Genomic DNA, 17,171 nt, shown 5'->3' on the forward strand with positions numbered 1-17,171 from the left:
GCCTGCTCCCCTCCCCACATGCCCACAGATCACTTACTCTTTTTTCCTTTCCCCCCCATCTCTTTCTTCATCTTCTTTTCTCGTTCACTCATTCTCTTTCCCTTCCCCAGCTTGTCTCTTGCTTCATTAACACACTGATTGTAGGGCACTGGGATCTTTGACACACATAGCTTGAAGCCTCTTCAAACCAAGACTAGAGGCAGCATTCACCCTGCTCATTGGCTCCCACTGGCAGAGTCCTCAACACCCCTCCATAGAAGAGGAAAGGGAAGTGGGAGGGGGGCTGAGCTTGGAGGTGTGGGGCCAGTAATTAGGGAGACCTCAGCCCAAGAATAGCTGTAGTGTTAGGAGGAATATGGAGGGCAGCTCAAAGAATCATAGACCCGAAAATTCTTGATTAAAACTTAAAGTTGGGAAGACATTTTACATTCTCTAACCTGATCTTTCCCCCATCTCTTACAGATGGTCCTCGATTCCTTTTTTTTCCTCAATTCATATTTACAACAAGAAGTTCTGTTGGCTTTACCTCAAAATATATTCCACTCTGTTCTATTGATCTCTGTGTGCATTCTTTCTTTAACACTGCGGTGATTATTATAAAATGTGTATTTGGACTGGGCGCGTTGGCTCACGCCTGTAATCCCAGCACTTTGGGAGGCCGAGGCGGGCGAATCACAAAGTCAGGAGATCAAGACCACGGTGAAACCCCGTATCTACTAAAAAAATACAAAAAATTAGCCGGGCACGGTGGCAGGCGCCTGTAGCACCAGCTACTCAGGAGGCTGAGGCAGGAGAATGGCCTGAACCCAGGAGGCGGAGCTTGTAGTGAGCCACTGCACTCCAGCCTGGGGGACAGAGGGAGACTCCGTCTTAAAAAAAAAAAAAAAAAAGTATATTTAGTCTCCCCATTTCCTGATATACAACTCCTAAAATCCTTAAAATCTCCAAAGTTATGGCTTTTTATATGTTAATGAGTTGGCTGAGGGCCAACAGCCCCTAGATAGCTTCAGGATTGGGGATTGGTCCCCAAAAAGACCAAGGCAGGATTAGAGAGTTGGGACTTTCTGCCCCATTTCCCCACCTCGGGGGAGGGGGGAGGGGCCCAGAAGGTTCAGCTGATCACAATGTCAATGATTTAATCAATCATGCCTGCATAATAAAGCCTCCATAACAACCCAAAAGGCCAGAGCTTGGGGAGATTCCGGACAGCAAAACACGTGGAGGCTCCTGGAGGGTGGCATACTCGAAGAAGGCGTGAAGCACTGTGCCCCTTCCCACAGGCCTTGCCCCATGCATCTTTTCATCTATATTCCTTGTAATATTCCTTATAATAATCCAATACCCTTTTGCTGCCTGATTGCTGCCATCATGGGTCGCATGCATGCTCCCGGTGGCTGACGTTGACTTCCGATGACGTAAAGGAGCAGATTGACAAACTGGCCAAGGGCCTGACTCCCTCACGAATCAGATAAGGATGCTAAATGCTATCTGATTCTGATAGCCGGATTCATCATTTGGCCCGATATTATAACACTAAGCGAGTCCTCCCTCTTGATTGGAAATATGAGTCATCCACAGCCTCTGCTCTGGTCGCATAAATTGCCTATGTGCTCAAGCAATAAAATGATTGTTTAACTAAAAAAAAAAAAAAAAATTCTAATCAATAAGTGTTTCCTTGAATTCTGTGAGCTACTCTAACAAATTCATGGAACTCAGTGAGGGGGTTGTGGAAACCCATATAGCCAGTTTGTCAAAAACACTGATACAATAACCTGGAGCTTCCGAGTCACATCTGAAGGCGGAGGTGGGGATCGGGGAGGGGATGTGACAGTCTTGGAGACAGCTCTCAACCTGTCAGATCTGACGCCATCTCCGGGTAGTTAGTATCAAAATTACATAAAATTAGAGGACATTCATCTGGTGTCCACTAGAAAACTGATTGCTCATTTAGTGTGTGTACTCCCACACATCTGGTCACAGAAACCTTTGTTGATTGTTCTGTGAGAGCAGAGCAAAAACAGTTTGTATTTTTCCACTTCAATCACACTGCCTTCTGTACTGTAACTTTATAGTGCTGTGGGGTCTTGACATTAGATAGTGCGAATCCTCCAACTTTGTTTCTCAGTATTGTTTTGGTTTTGCTGGGTCTTTTGCTTTTCCATAAAAACTTGAGAATCATTTCGTCTATGTCTACAATATAGCTTGCTGAGATTTTGACTGAAATGATATGGAATGTATACATTAAGTTGGAAAGAATTGACATCCTAAAAGCATTGAGTCCTCTTTGTCATGAACATGGAATGGCTCTCCCTTTATTTAGATTTCTTTAATCTGTGTTCTGTAGTTTTCTAGATTTCGGTCCAGTGTATATTTTGTTATATTTATTCCTAAGTATTTCATTGTTTTGCTGCTGTTGAAAATAGTATTGCTTTCCTAAAAATATGAAATTCTAATTGTTCATTGCTGGTATATAGGAAAGCAATTGATTTTTTGTATATCGACCTTGTACCCTGTGACCTTGCTATATGTATTTTCATTAGTTCTAGGAGCGGTGCCCACTCCCATAGATTATTTGGGATTTTCTATTATCCCACAAATTTTAATAAATTGCGGTTTTATTTTCATTTAATTTGAAATATTTAAAAATTTATCTTGAAACTTCTTCAACCTATATGTTATTTAGAAATTTGTGATTTAATTTCCAGATATTTGGGGATTTTCCAGCCGTCTTTCTGTTACTGGTTTCTATTTTATTTCTGTTGTGGTCTGAGAGCATACTTTGTATGATTTCTATTCTTTTAAATTTGTGGGCTTTTTTTTTTTTTTTTTGGGACAGGGTCTCAATCTGTCACTCATGCTGGAATGAAGTAACACAGTCATAGCTCACTACAACCTCAAAATCTTGGGCTAAAGGGATCCTCCTCCCTCAGCCTCCTGAGTAGCTGGGACTACAAGTGTGCACCACCATGCCCACCTAATTTTTTATTTTTAATTTTTTTGTTGAGACAGGGTCTTACTATATTTCCCAGGCTAGTCTTGAACTCCTGGCCTCAAGCGATCCTCCTACCTCAGCCTCCCCAAAGTGCTGAGATTACCAGTGTGACCACCACATTCAGCCTTTTGAATTTGTTAAGGTGTGTTATATGGCCCAGAATACAGTCTATCTTGGTGCATGTTCCATGTCAGCTTAAGAAGAATGTGTATTCTGCTGTTATTGGATGGAGTATCTGTAAATTTCAATGGGATCAAGTTGATTGATAGTGCTGCCCAGGTAAAAATCTATTCCAAATCTGTCCACGTATCTTTCTCCACAATCACTATCCTAGCCCAAGCTATCATGGTCTCTTGCCTGGACTGTCTAACTGGTCTCATAACTAGCTTCCTAGATGGCCTTCTTGTTTCCAGTTTTGCACCTACTAAAACCCATTCTCCATACATCAGACAGAGTAAGCTTTAAAAGACAAAATTCAGATCACGTCACTCCCAGCTCAAAACCCTCCAGTGGCTTTTCATTTTACCTAGAATAAAAGCTAAATGCCTTCCATGGCTGTCATGGCCCTACACCATCTTACTCCAGAACTTCTTTCCTACCTTATCTAGTACCAGTCTTTCCTCTTGCTGTCTCCAGTTGGACTTCTTTCTGAATTCCCTTGAATACACCAAGCTCATCTCTCAGCCTGGGATCCCACACCTCTGGGTCCTCATGAAATGACTGATGACTTCTTGTCATTCAAGCTCACCTCAACTCTCACCTCCATGGAGAATCCTTCCCCTGACTAACCTATTTCATCTTGTTCTCCATCCTCACCCCATTACACTACCTTTATCCTTTTTAAAAAAAATTGTTTTCAAAGTATTTTTGACTTTGTGAAATGATTTTGTTCATGTATTTATTTGGTTGTTTGTGTCTGTCATCCTTTCTCTAAAATGTGAGATCTAGGAGAGCAGGGACCTTCTTCACCACTCAGTAGCCAGCACCTAGAACAGTGCCTGACACCTCACTCTCCTGATTTAAGGACTGAACATAGGTGAGGCAGGGAGAATGAGAGCAAGTCTAGTTCCAGGCAAGTAGAAAGTGGCCAGATCAGGGAAGAAAGAATAGCAGAGGAAATGGGAACACACTCTCATTCATGTTTTTGCCACCATTATCAGCCTATAGGCCATTACTATAATGAATGAACTCCCACAATTTTCAGTCTTTCCTTCAGTATATTATTAATTAAATTCCAAGCAATTCTAGATTATACCTACCATTTTGCTAGGGCTGGACAGATCCACTAAAGCAGTTCTCCACCTATTTTTCATTATTGCCCCCTGAAATGTTAATATCACAGGCATATTATATATTTAATAACTGTTTGCATATTTGCACTTTATACCTAGAAAGAGTAAGTATAAAAGTTACTCTTTTTGTTCGATACAGGGTTAAGAATAACCAAATAAAAGTTTTAATTAATTTAGAAATATAAAAAACTATTAACATTTAATTTTATAACTGTATCTGCCAAGCAACTTTAAATATACTTTATTTACCTATATAGATTTTAATGTGTCAAATTATATATGTATATTAGCAACTTGTATAACTACATAATAACAATAACATTATAACTTAAATTTTAAAAATTATCCCTAGTTTAATTTTTCCAGAAAATGTGTAATAATTTTAAAATGTATTTCTTAAAAATTATTGTTAGTAAAAGTAACTTTTAACTTTTGCTTGTTAGAAAAAATAACTTTTAAATAAGGCCTACTATTTGATAGTATAGCAGGGTGACTATAGTCAATAATAACTTAATTGTACATTTAAAAATAACTAGAAGAATGTAATTGGATTGCTTGTAACTCAAAGGATAAATGCTTGAGGGGATTGTTTCCCCATTCTCCCTGATGTGCCTGTTTCACATTGCGCGCCTGTGTCAAAATATCTCCCGTATCCCATAAATATATACACCTACTATGTACCCACAAAAATTAAAAATTAAAAAGTTTCTAAAAACAAAATAACTTTTAATATAGCTAGCTGCAGATAGTCATTCACGTATTGTTGACATTCTTTCTGTTCAGTACTTAACATAATTAGTGATGAACTGAATGATTTTTGTGCAATTAAATTTACTCTATATTTCATTCTCAAAACTTGAGTAACAGATAAAAACACTGAGGATCAAACATAAATTAGGTAATGGCAGACAATAGGCAGTAGGTCAACTCTTGCAATAGGACTTTAAGAATGAGTAATTCAAAGAAAGTCCTCCAATCAGAATCATTTATTCAACATGGCTCTATATCAGTGATCTTTCATACATTTAGCATATCTTCAATAAGTTCAATATCAGTGCTGTTCATGTGATACCCAGAAAAACCCAGCAAGACAAACTATATACTAAGGAATAAGATTTTGCCAAGTAAGGCTGAGCTTTAGAGGGCCACAATCCATTCCAATAGCAAAGATTTTTTTCTCATGAAGGACAAACTTTCACTTGCTTGGGATGATATCACCTACGTTGAAAATGAATGCCCTAGAGTAGTATTTTGCCTTGACTGAATAAAACAAGATAGAATATGAATAATGGGTAGCCAGAAAACCAAAAGGAAAGAAAACAAGAAGTACTTAGTAGGGACCAGCCCTTTATGAGGGCAAAATAGATAACAAACTTTTCCCTAAATTAACACTTCCAAAAGTGCCTTGTTCCAACATAATGCTACTAAAGTGTATGTAATCACTATTCACTCCTTCTTGAAAGGATATTATCTCAAATCTTATCCTCTATTATCTCTGGTTTTAAGTCCAAGAATTTGGGTGATATCCTTTCCTCTTCTAGTCACCTTGCGATCTCTTCTAGATATGCTGCAAGCTATAAACTAAGTTGTATGTTGTACCACTACTCACACACTATATTCTACAATATATAGTGTGAAGATGAAGAAAGAGAATGGAAGTAAATGTATGTATATGCATACACACACACACACACACACACGCACAGAGCAAAGAAGGAAATAAGGAAACTGCTTGTAGTCCTCATTACATCTTGTCCAGAGACCAGAGCTAGTGTTTCTGACTTCCCTTTCTCTCTATTGAATCCATGTGTTCCCCTTCCTTTAACAAGTACCTTAGCTGGTCATGGTTATTTTCTTGGTAAGGTGAGGCTCTTTGTGGTCCTGTATGTGTATGGTTACTGTATTCTTTGGCTAACCTTTATCACTGGATGTGGTGGGAATGAAACCCCCCGGGTGATTTCCCGGGACTCATAAAAGGTACATTGAGCCCTTCTCCACAGGCCCAGTAATCTTGAACACGCCTTGTTCAAGTTGTGTATTATGCTCCTAAGGGACCCTAGACGTTGTCTCCACAATGATTATGTGGAATCTGAGCTTTCAGAAGTCCCACCTTTATTGAGTCATTAAAATCTGTGTGAACTTTTGCCATTGGACATGGCAGAACTAGGATCACACAGTGAATCTCCTAGGTCCCAGAAAATGTTCTCCCCAATACTGTTGTATTGCACACTCCCCATTCCCCCTTGATAATTAAGATCACTCATCCCAGCCAACACGGGAAACTTACTCTCCCCATTTTTGCCCATTGATTCCATGGCATTAGGAGCTCCAGGTGGCCAGATGGAAGTCTTAACTTCCTATGAAACAAAAGTTTTGCAAGTTTTACTAACCGAACTGGTGTCAGGTGTTACTCCCATTTCTATTCTTTGGTTTCTAGACGTACAATATTCTGTTTATGGGAGAAAAAGCAGCATATATGGGTTGTTAATCCAGAGAACATACTGAATTCTATAGAATGGCATTTAGATCTCACAAACTATTTCCTAATTGTCACCATAACCATATAGTCCATAGGCAATTCCACCTTTCTGTAAGAGCAATTGTTTATAGGTGATTGTCTATGTCATATGAACAGAGAACTTCTTAGTCATGAGACCATTATCTTATCTCTTTCACTGTGAAATGTGTTCCTTGATCAGAAAAAAATATTGCATGGGATAGTTCAATGGTATATAAGCTGTATAAAGTAATTAGAAAATTGAAGGATGATGGCGCTGATAGATGCACTGTAGGAATGGAAGGCAAATACATTCCAGAATATGTGACTATTTCAGTGAGGATAAATTAATGCCAGTTCGGTGATGGAGGGGATCCGATGTAATGCCCCTGTCATTCAAAGACTTGTTGGTCTCTCTAGGCAATGGTGACATATTGGGGTTTCTGCTGTTGAGAGATTGGGCACTCAGCAGTGTTGGGAGCCAAGGCAACCTAAGTGAAGGTAAATCAATGTTGATAATGATAATGATACTACTATGATAATTTTGTTCATTGGCTCTTTGAACAAGCACCGGGTGTCTGGAGAAGATGTTGACAGATCTCCACGGGCTGCGTAATCATGCTCCTTTTGGTGAGCACTCACATGGGACACAGATACCCCCACACAACCCATCCTGAGAGATCTGTCCACTTGCTCCTCAAATATACGCAGGCAAAGCAATTAGAACTGTGCCTTGCACATAATGAGTACTCTAAGTAGTTTATTACATGGTCATTATTGCTATCAGTTCTCCAATCTTGTTCCTTCCCAGTTTCTGACTATCTGGCCAGACGCAATCTGTATTGATCAGTGCCCCTGGCCAGGTCACTTTCTGGACAGAGATCAACCACACAGCACGCGTGGCTGTTTTGACTCTGAAGAGGATTTCCCTTCCTTACTTCCCATCAGGGTCACACTTGCTTATTATGCGTGTCATTCGCAAACCATGCTCCTGGGCTTTTTTCCTTCTTTGGGAAGCTGCTTGTTGGGAACTCCACACAAGGCCCTCGGTGTGAGCGGAGGGAGGGCAAGCCATGCGGCAGGAGAAGGTGTTATGGGGAGGGTGAGCCTCCCGTAACTCACTTGTGCCTGCAGGACCTGCTCCGGTCTGATCTCCTGTGACCACTGCCCTTTGGTGACAAGCATTGTCATTGCCTGCCCGACTTTATGATTTGGTGGATAAGATGGCACAGGCCCAGGGTGGGCAGCTCAGGTTGCATGGTCACTTGGGGTCCCGTGGTTAAGTGCTCACACTCTACCAGGAGCCAGTAGTTCGACCTTGTTGTATTAATCATCAGGTGCCAAGTGCCGCTTCTCAAAAAGTGAGCGGTTATTTGATGAAGAGAGCATGGCTTTTGCTCCAAAATGCTAGAAGCTTGTGCTTCGATTCTCCAGATGGGGCTTGTCACAGGCTCCACACAGCATCCCAGTCTGTCAGATACTCAACGCATTCAGACATTTATTTGTTCCTTCAACTGTCATGTATAGTGACTGCAGGGTTCCACGTAGTGAGCACCCTGTGCTGGGTGCTGGGGTGTTCCTGTTCTCAAGACACGGCCAGTCCAGTGAGGGAAACACTGGCAGCACCGAGGGGAACCATAAAGGGCTGTGGGAGGCCAGAGGAACCGGTGATTCACTCCTCTGTGGTTAGGTGTGTTGTTAACCGCTGATGGCATGTGTTAGGAACATCTGCACAGGTGCATAGGTCCAGGCACACACTTCTGTATGCGGATATAGGCGTTTCATACATACATTTTATTATGGACATGAGTCAGCAGTCAGCGTGCTCTGGTGGAAGGAGCCCTTGACTGGGAGGTAGGAGCCGTAGGGTAAACTCCCCCAGCTCCCTTACATGGTCCCTTGTGCCCTCGCACATGTCCCTGCCCCTCTCTGGCCTCATATCCAAAGAGCATTGGCTCACCCGGCCTGCTCTCTGGGGGCCACACTTTAGATAGTGGGTGGGGAGCACCCAGTCCGCGGCCTGATACACAGCAGGTGCTGCACAAGTGAGAGCTACCTCGACGGGGAGGTGCTTTGTAAACTGGGCCTGGTGCTCTGTGATGAACATGAAGGTGGCACCGGCTGTATGCATGCACACACACGCTTGTGTGCAGGGACGTATGCCCTGTGGAGACGGCCACATGTCCATCTGGACTCCGAGCTGTGTGGGCAAGGCTGGGCTGGCTCCAACCAAGATGGCCCTGGCTGTAGGGGCTGCCATGGGCCAGGGTCACGCCTCCAGCGACCTCTGACTCTGCTCTGAGGAGTGGGCCATGGGGGAGTCACAGGTCAGAGTCTACCTAGAGAGGAGGCTGTCAGTCTGGAGGTAACAGAAAGGGAGCCACTAGGACAGGGCCATCGGAGCAGCTCCTTGCCCGGGGCACCACCACCTCTCCAGTAGGGGAGCTGAGGGCAGGCGGGTAGGCCCAGCTTTCAGTCTGGGATTTGTTTTGTCCCGACCACCTGCCCTGGGGCTGCTTTCTGCTTCCTCATCCATAAACCGGTGGCAGGAATGTCCACCCCATGGAGCTGTGGTGAAGATGAAATGAGCCACACATGCGGAAGCAGATGGCACCATGACTGTGCATAGGTGTCCAATAAATGACAATTGTGACAACAACTGTCCTTCCTGCACTTCATTTCCCACCTGTCCCACCCCCAAGCAGTCCTGCCAACAGGAACAATATCTGTGCTAACAAGCTGAGGCACAAGGCCAAATGCTGTAGTAATGGATCCCTTTATTCAGCCAGCAATCAGAACGTGTAGGTCACTGTGCTGGGCTGGGGAGAAGAGACTCGGGCCAAGAGAGTCACACATGGGCCAGAACTGGGAGAGCTGGAACCCAGGTCACGGCAACCTGCCTGGGAGGGAGGAGAGGATGGGGAGGGCTTCCTGGACCACACCATGGAGTGGGTGCTGGGCCTTGGAAGGAAGTTGGGGGACAGGCAGGAAGGACACAGTCACGGATAGGGACAGGGGCTGCCAGTGTGACACCTGTGTTGGGGTGAGGTGGAGAGGGCAGTATCTGCCCTGTGTTGGGGAGAAGAAGAGTGATTCAAGGGTGGGTGTCTCAGGGCAGCTGTCTGTGTGACCAGTATTGGTCACCCACTGACAGATGGAAGAGAGGAGGGCCATCTAGGTGGGGAAACTGTACCAGCAAGGGCACAGAGTTGTGAGAAAGATGAGGGGACCAGTCAGGCAGGACCAAGCGGGTCACTGTCAAGGAGCAGCTGGCTTTGGGCAGGCCTTGGGTGCCAGGGCCAAACTCTTAGACCTGCAGAGCAGGTGGCATTGGGAGCCATTCGGCAGCTGAGGCAAGACTGAGTGGCTGATGGGTGGAAAAGCAGGAGTGACGAAATCTGCTTCTACCGCATCCCTGGGTGGCCCACCTCAGGACCCAGAATGTGGCCACCCCTACACCTCCAGCCCATCTGGGACAGGCCAGCCAACCCATCTGGGTGTGTGTGGCCCTCCCTACCTGCTTGCCTCCAATGCGGCCTCTGAGGTTGAGTTTGCTCTCACCATGCTGGTATAGGTAGATGGAGTGGGGCGTGATGGGATGTTCATGAGGTAGTAGACTGTGTGGCTCGGGATGTGATCCTGCCCTTGGTTACCACGTAGCATGTGCCCACATTGAAGATCTTGAAGTGGGACAGGTGGTTGGGCCAGACCCAAACAGGAGCAAGGGCAGCTCAGGGGCTAATGGTGGGGGGCTTTCTTTGTTACTCCCCACTTGCTCCTCTAAATCCACTCCCCATATATGCCTGTCCCACTCTGTGCTTCAGGAGACTGACCCTTGCTGATTGCATCATCTGGGCTCCTTGTCCTGCAAGTGAGAGACAATGGCACCCGATGTGCGGAGGTCAGAGCAAGAGCTTTCGGGTATTTATCCCTATGCCTCCCTACCTGCTGGTTTGTGCTTTAGCTGTCGCGAGGCTCCCCTAACTCAGGCCATCAGCTCCCATGGGCAGCTCCTCTTCCATGGCTATGACTCTTGCCACTTTCTTTTAACTGCCATTGCAGCTTGACCCTTCAGGGCTTTTGGCAGATACAGTTCCTCAGTCTCTGCCCATCCCTTGTGGGTCCTCTAATGCCACCCACCTCTGTAAATTATGTCCTCATGAGTTCACCGTCAGTTTGCCCATGGAGTTTGCCATGCGTTTCGGGACAGCAATCTGCCTGACACAGAGAGTGAATGTGAGTGTAAAAAAGAATGAATAAATGTGAGTGAAGGAAAGAGTGGGTGAAAGTAATGCCAGTAAATGCATGAATGAATGAGAAAACAAGTGTGAATCAGGAATTTTTGTGCGAAACTTTCCCTGTTTATTCTGCTGAGATTGTAGAAGCCACACCGGCCAAATCGTGCTTTTCCCTGGATCCCCAATGAGAATGGCAGGACAGTGAGCGCACAGCAACTGCAGGCTCTTTGGAGGACACCGTCTCACACCCTGGAGGGAAGAGAAGCGTCCTGCCTCACAGACTTGCTTCAAATTTCACCCAGAGGTTTTGGAAGGCCAGACTGGCTACATCAGAATCACGACATGGGCTGCTAGAAATGCAGACTTCTGGAGCCCAACCTTCAGGATCTGGTTCAGTAGCATGGGGGTGGGGCCCAGGAAGCTGTGTCTTTAACCAGTCTCAGGCGACCTTGATGTCCATCCAGGTTGGAGAATCATGAAGCAGGCCTGCTCACCTCATCTGAGAGATGAGAGGACAGACGCAGAGAAATCCCTGGCTCATGTGGCCGCCCCTCCAAAGCTGTTTAGCATGGGAGGTCCCAACTCATTCAACCCTGCTGACACAGAGGTACACAGACACACAGACTGGATCCAAATCCCAGTGTTGACACTCCCTTGATGTGGGACCATCAAAGCCAGTCACTCCACTGCTCGACTTCACTTTTCCCATCTGTAAAATGGACGAGATGCCATCTACAGCCCAGGACCATTGTGAGACTTTGAGAGATTCCTCCCTCCCAGTTACGTGGTGAAGAGAAGATTGCATGATCATTGTACCCGTTAGGACTAGGTGGCACTCACTGAGATGCAGGTATGGCTCCAAACGCTTTACATGAATGGCCTCATTTATTTCCAACAGCACTGCCTATGAAGTAGGAGCTGTGGTCATGCCTGCGCTGTAGATGAGGAGCCAGAAGCTTAGAGAGATTGAGTCGCTTGTCCAGGGACACACAGCAGCAGCGGGGAGCTAGGCCCACAGGCCATTTGAGTTCCTGCAGCCCGCACTCTTCAGCCCTAAGCTATAAATGGCAGGTCCCTCCCCCATTCTCCTTAAAGGTTAAAACAGAGGGTAGAACCAATCCTGTGGGGGAGAAAACAGAACAAAGAGCTCTGAGAGGAAGGAAGCCAAGGGAATGTATGTGAGCAGGCGCCTCAGAAAGTATGGGGCTCAGTGTGCCCCTGAGCTTCCTGACAGCTGTAGCAGGAAGGAGGCGGGGGCAGAATTCCCAAGTTTCCATTTTCTGGGAAAAAAAAAAAAAAAAAAAGGAGAGACATTTCTTTTTGTTTTTTTTTCTTTTTTTTTTTTTTCTTATTTTTTGAGAGAGAGTCTCGCTTTTTCGCCAAGGCTGGAGTGCAGTGGCGTGATATTGGCTCACTGCAACCTCTGCCTCCCAGGTTCAAGAGATTCTCCTGTCTCAGCCTCCCAAGTAGCTGCGACTACAGGTGTGTGCCACCATGCCTGGCTAAGTTTTGTATTTTTAGTAGAGATGGGGTTTCACTATGTTGGCCAGGCTGGTCTCCAACTCCTGACTTTACATGATCTGCCCACCTCAGCCTTCCAAAGTGCTGGGATTACAGGCGTGAGCCACCATGCCCAGCCAGGAGACATTTCTAAGTAGAAATTTGCCTTGGAATAAAATTCCAGGGGAGTTTATCTTGTGGCCAGCTCAACAAACATCTAGGACCAGAAATTCATTTGTGGTTTCATGAGACATTAAAAGAGGTACTCACACACATAATTCTGAGCATCTCCCTTTGAAGGCAGAGAAAATATGAAACTCTAGCCCAAATCTCCGCAGCAGTTTTGCCAAATCCCCATTCTCTTCAGCCTTCCCACACCTCTACCTCACCCTCACACTCACTGTCATCTCACCTTCTCTGCGTTGAAAATAGAAGACAACAGACAAGAATGTCCTCAACTCCTTGCAACAAACTACTTACAAACTTGACCATCCCTACCTGTCCTGTACTCGCTCCTTCCCCCTGACACAGTGGAAGAGGTGCTCTTTTTCACGTCTGCTACTTCTTCTACCAGTGTTATGTGTCCTATTTATTCCCCACTACCTCATCTGGAATCTTGATAAATCAGTTACTTCTCTCCCTTCTCTATCTCCGACCTCTCCCTTTCTCCTGACTCAGCCTTTAAACATGTTCAATTATCTTACATTATTTTTAAAAAAATATGGAAAAGATGTGAAGTCCACTTCTAGGACAGTATAATGAGCTCCATGGACCCACACCCTAGCATACAAGCAAAACTGATGAAAATGATGGAAAGAACAGCCATTTTAAATGTCTAAAAATTGAGCAAATGAAGAAACATTCATTCAAGAAAATTCACTCAAACTTGATAAGAACAGTAAGAGTCTGTGGCTTTTGAGTTACAACCCACTCACTCCCTCCTTCCTCATTTTCCCACTCGACTTGATGGACGCTCCACTCCAGGTGCGTGTGGCCAAGAAAGATGGGCTCTGTCTCTTCTCAGCACCCAACCAACAATTACCATATCTGACCTGGAGGGACAAGCCACTAGAATTTCTCATCCCTTCCAACTCTGAGTTGAAGAGGCTAAATTCCTGGCGAGTACAGTCAAAAGGCATAGGGGCTCCCTTCCCCCACTTAGCTCCTGCTCATAGGGCAGAGGCTCTACCCCAGGGATGAAAGTCCAGGAATACAGGTGGCCCAATCAAGTTCACTCCAGTTCAATCATGGAACAGAGGTTCCACTCTGGAAGAGGCAAGCCGAGAAGACAAGGGTCTACTGCCTTGCTCAGTGCCCCAATAGGGGCTCAGAGATTTTTTTCCTAGGGGGAAAGGAAATGTATAAGAAAAGGAGCTCCTGGCTCATGCCTGTAACCCCAGTACTTTGGGAGGCTGAGGCAGGCAGATCACCTGAGGTCAGGAGTTCAAGACCAGCCTGGCTAACATGGCAAAATCCCGTCTCTACTAAAAAATACAAAAATTAGCCATGTGTGGTAGTGTGCGCCCGTAATCCCAGCTACTCAGGAGGCTGAGACAGGAGAATTACTTGAACCCGGGAGGCAAAGATTGCAGTGAGCCAAGATCGAGCCACTACACTCCAGCCTGGGCAACAGAGCGAGACTCCGTCTGAAAAAAAAATAAAAAATAAAAAGAAAAGGAGCTGCAAAGCACTCCCAAAAGAATTGACTTTGTCTGTAATAAAGTGTGAGGAAGTCGAAAACTAGAAACACTTGAAAACAATAGCTCCTCTTCATTAAGAGCAACAAGCAAAATCATAGGCCAGCTAGTTCACCTGACAGAAACAGGGAACTATACAGCTATGAAGAACCCTGCTGGGATTATAACAAACTTCATAGCCTGGCCTTAAAAACTACCCCTGCCTGAAACTCACTGAATCAGACTGTGGAGCAAATTATGCCCCAGAGCATTGTCAAATATAACAGAGCAATCCACCAGGAAGTAGTGGAGACTGACAGCTGTGTGTGATACCAAGTGAAGTAGATACTTTGACAGAGAGATCAGGGAAAGAGACTGTCAAAATGAGCCCTGCTAAAAGCACTGTCATCTCATGGCGACTGTGCACATGCCCAAGTCAGAACCCTGAGGAGCAGCACCAGAGGTTTCATACTGTGGGGAGATAGCTTTCAATAGTCTAGTTAAGCTACCAAAAGATACGCAGAAAACAATGACAACAACAACAACAACAAAACAAGCAACTACATAAACAAACATTGGACAGAGGGGAGGCAAATCAGTATCTAGAGTTGCTACAATATATTACCAAAGAAACAGGAAAGTGTGACCAACAATGGAAAAAAAAAAAAAAAATTCAGGCAACAGAAGCTGCCTAGAGAGGGGCCAGATATTGGATTTAACACAACAGGCAGGCTGATCTCTAGGCTCAGAATAAGCCTAATTGGTAAGGATGGCCTCAGCAGAGGGCCAGTCTGCAAAGATTAGGACAGGTGGTTGATCTCTTTCTCTTTCTCTCTCTTTGGATTTTTTTGTTTGTTTGTTTCTCTGTTTCTATCCCTGGAATTCAGAGGAATTTTTATCAAAATATTAGCTGAACACAAGCTAAAGGAACATAGATTATAGTGAGCACGTGTGACAAGAAATAGTCTTTGAAAAATAGTTTGGAAAGATCTAAAAGCAAACAGACTCCTACAGCCTTCAATTAAAAAAAAAACAAAAAACAAAAAACAGAAAACCCTAGGGAAATGGGAGAATTTGATTTCCAGAGTTATTACATTATAATAATAAATGCTCAATTTTGAACAAAAAAAAATCACAAGGAATACAAAGAAACAGGAAAACATGGTTCATTCAGATTAAGAAAATGAATTGACAGAAACCGTCCCCTTGTCATTTTTTTCAGAAATAGGAACACTTATCCAAAAAGTCATATGGCTTTTAAGAGATCCCAAATACTCAAAACAACCTTGAAAAAGATCAGCATTGGAAGATTCACACTTCCTGATTTTGAAACTTACCACAAAGCTACAGTAATCAAAACAGTGTAGTACTGGCATAAAAACAGACATATAGACAAATGGAATGGACTTGAAAGCCCTGATATGAACCCTCATACATAAGGTCAAATGATTTTTGAGAAGGATACTGAGACTAGTCAATGGGAAAATCTTTTCAACAGTTCGCGCTGGGAAAACTGGATATTCGTATGCCAAAGAATGAAGATGGATCCTTATCCTCCACCATGTACAAAAGTAAAATAAAAATGGATCAAAGACTTAAACATAGGAGCTACACTTGATCTTAGCCAAAAGACTGAGAGGTGATAAACATGGGAGCTAAAACTGCAAATCTCTTAGAAGAAAATAGGAGGAAATCTTCATGACATTGGATTTGGCAATGATTTCTTGGATATGACACCAAAAGCACAGGCAAAAAGATAAAAAATAAATAAATTGGGCTTAACTTTTATGCATGAAAGGACACTATCAAGAAAATGAAAATTGCCTGTAATCCCAGCTACTTGGGAGGCTGAGGCAGGAGAATTGCTTGAACCCAGGAGACGGAGGTTGCAGTGAGCCGAGATGACACCACTGCACTCCAGCCTGGGTGACAGAGTGAGACTCTGTATCAAACAAAAAAAAAAGAGAGAGAGAGAGAGAGAGAATGAAAAGTAACCCATAGACTGGGAGAAAACATTGTATCTGTTAAGGAATTGTTATGGGCTGAATTGTGTCCCCTCAATGTAACTGCATTTGGAGATAGGGTCTTAAAAGAGTTAATTAAGGTTAAATGAGGTCATTAGGGTGGGTTGTAACCCAATTTGACTGGTGACCTTATAAGAAGAGGAAATTAAGAGACAGATAAACACAGAGGAAAGACCATGTGAAGACAGGAGAAAATGGCCATCTACAAGCCAAGGAAAGAAGCCTCAAAATGAAACCACCCTTGATCTTGGATTTCTAGACTCCAGAATAATGAGAAAATAAATTTATGTTATTTATGCCACCTAGTCTGTAGTTTGTTATGGCATCCCTAGCAAACTAATACAGGGAATACTATCCATAATATGTAAGGAACTCCTACAATTCAACAACAAAAAATAATCCAATTAAAAACTGGGCAAAGAACTTTACACATTTCTCCAAATAAGGTATACTCGTGGCCAATAAGCACATGAAAAGATCTTCGACATCCCTAATCATTAGACAAATGCAAACCAAAACAAACATACTGAAAAAAGAAACAGAAAATGACAAGTATTGGTGAAGATTTAGAGAAATTGGAACCCTTGTGCATTATGGTGGGAATGGAAAATGGTACAGCCACTGTGGAAGATAGTATGGTGGTTCCTCATAAGATTGAGCATAGAGGCCGGGCACGGTGGCTCAAGCCTGTAATCCCAGCACTTTGGGAGGCCGAGACGGGTGGATCACGAGGTCAGGAGATCGAGACCATCCTGGCTAACACGGTGAAACCCCGTCTCTACTAAAAAATACAAAAAAACTAGCCAGGCGAGGTGGCGGGCGCCTGTAGTCCCAGCTACTCAGGAGGCTGAGGCAGGAGAATGGTGTAAACCCGGGAGGCGGAGCTTGCAGTGAGCTGAGATCCGGCCACTGCACTCCAGCCTGGGCGACAGTGCGAGACTCCGTCTCAAAA

The sequence above is a fragment of the Papio anubis genome, chromosome X, assembly GCF_008728515.1.
Source record: "Papio anubis isolate 15944 chromosome X, Panubis1.0, whole genome shotgun sequence".
NCBI classification, from domain to species: domain Eukaryota; kingdom Metazoa; phylum Chordata; class Mammalia; order Primates; family Cercopithecidae; genus Papio; species Papio anubis.